Genomic DNA, 2,518 nt, shown 5'->3' with positions numbered 1-2,518 from the left:
CCAGTTCCACCTATGTGAAGATAAGTGTAAGGTCCCACTCAACCATGGCTAGCTTGGCCACCCTTCTCTTTGTAGACTGGACACTGGTTCATGTCCATCTCATCAGGTCTCCCTGGCCTTCTTGATCAAGAGGACAGGTGACCCACCACTATTACAGGACATTTTGAGAGATTCTCATAGTCCCCTGGAACTAGTCAACCTGAGCAAAAACTGTCCTTTATGGCCCTCTGACCAAATTATTATAGGCCTCAAAGTATGTCTGTTAAACATCCAAGAAGGTTAGTTCCACCATGCTGTTACTTTTAATTACAGTGTCATGTAAATAAATCTTCGGCAATGACCAGTTGTTCTCAGATAAACTTTACCTAGAAATATATCTCTTGATCTGCTATGTATAATTTGTCAGTAGGTTGTAGGAGTAATATGGCTCCCTCTGGTTTTCAAAAATAGCTAGGCATTGTTTATCTCTCACATTGTCTCACCCCTCCATCATGGTTTTCCCACATAAGGTGTCCCCATCTCCCTCCTTTATCCCTTACTAATACCCTTCTCCTATGGTCCTACCTGTCTTGAACTCCTTCTTTCCCTTTATCCCCTAGGTTCCTTGTATACCCTTCCCTCCCCCCTCCTTTAAACTTACCCAATTTTTATCCATATCTCCCTTATTAGGGCATGTTTCTTACTGTTCTCTTTCAGGTTCTTTCTTTTCCATTACCTCCCTGGTTCCTTTCCATTATCCTGGTTCCTGTAGTTATGTCTGGTTGCATACTTATTTATCAGAGTCTGGTTCTAGGATCCACAAATGAGGGAGAACATATGCTGATTTTTTTCCTGAGTCTGTGTTATGTCACTTAGTATAACAGTTTCTAGTTCCATCCATTTACCTGCAAGTTTCATGATTTCATCTTTCTTTACTGCTGAGTAAAACTCCATCGTATAAATGAACCACATTTTCATTATCCACTCGGCAATTGAGGGACACTTAGGTTGCTTCCATCTCTTAGCTATTGTGAAAAGAGCAGCAACAAACATGGATGTACAAGTGTCTCTGCAATAGGATGAGTTCTTTGGGTATATGCCGAGTGGTATAACTGGGTCAAATGGTAGGTTCATTTGTAGTTTTTTTAAGAGTTCCCCACACTGCTTTCCATGGGGGTTGAACAAGTTTGCAGCCCCACCCACAGTGGATGAGTGGTCCCCTTTCCCAACATCCTCTGCAACATTTGGTATCATTTGTTCTCTTGATCTTAGCCAGTCTAACTGAGGTAAGATGAAATATTAAAGTGGTTTTAATTTGCATTTCCCTAATAGTGATGTTGAACATCTTTTAAGATGTTTCATAGCCATCTTTAGTGATTCTTTTGAGAACTCTCTGTTCAGCTCCTTCGCCCATCTTTTAATTGTGTTGCTTCTTTTCTTGGTTCTCTCTTTTTTGAGTTTGGTATATATTCTGGTTATTAAACCTCTGTCAGGTGTGTTGCAGGTGAAGATTTTCTCCCATTCTGTGGGTTTTCTGTTTGCTTCTTTGGTTCCCTCCTTTGATGTACAGAAGCTTTTTAGTTTAATGAGGTCCCATTTGTTGATTCTTGACCTTGTTTCCTGAACAATTCATGTCTGGTTTAGAAAATCCTTTCCTACACCTATCTCTTGTAGGTTTTTTCCAATGTTTTCTTCTAACGGTTTCAGAATTTCAGGCTTTATATTGAGGTCTTTGATCTGTTTGGAATTGACTTTTGTGCATGGTGAAAGATGGGGGTTTAGTTTCATTCTTCTACGGGTGGACATCCAGTTTGCCAGCACTATTTGGAGATCCAGTTTTTCCAGCACCATTTGCTGAACATGCTGTCTTTCCTTCAGTGAATATTCCTGTCCCTTTTGTGAAATATCAGGTGGCTGAAATAGCATTTACTCATATTTGGGTCTTCAATTTTGTTCCATTGATCTATGGTTCTATTTTTGTGCCAGTACCATGTTGTTTTTATGACTATAGCTCTGTAATACAGCTTGAAATCTGGTGTAGTAATTTCTTAGTGCTCAGGGTTGTTTTGGCTATCTGAGGTCTTTTGTGTTTCCATATGAATCTTAGGATAGTTTTTCCAATTCTGTGAAAAATGTCATGGGGATTTTGATTGGCATTGCATTGAATTTATAAACAACTTTTTGTAGGATGGTCATTTTCACAATATTAATTCTACTAATCCATGAGCGTGGGAGGTCCTTCCACCTTCTCATGTCTTCCTCAATTTCTTTCTTTAAAGACTGAAAAGTTTCATTGTAGAGCTCTTTAATGTCTTTGGTCATGTTTATTCCGAGATATTTTATGGTTTTTGCAGCTTTTCTGAACGGGAGTGTTTCCATGTGCTCTTTCTCTGATTGCTTGTTATTGGTATATAGAAAGGCTACAGAGTTTTGTAGGTTAATTTTGTAACCTGCCACTTTACTGAACATGTTAATAATTTCTAGGAGTTTTCTGGTGGAATTTTTGGCATCTCTTAGATATATCATGCAAAAAGGGATT

The sequence above is a fragment of the Nannospalax galili genome, unplaced genomic scaffold (genome assembly GCF_000622305.1).
Source record: "Nannospalax galili isolate Female #2095 unplaced genomic scaffold, S.galili_v1.0 scaffold38, whole genome shotgun sequence".
Lineage (NCBI taxonomy): Eukaryota > Metazoa > Chordata > Mammalia > Rodentia > Spalacidae > Nannospalax > Nannospalax galili.
The sequence above is the reverse complement of the archived record's forward strand: the minus strand, read 5'-3'. Positions refer to the sequence as shown.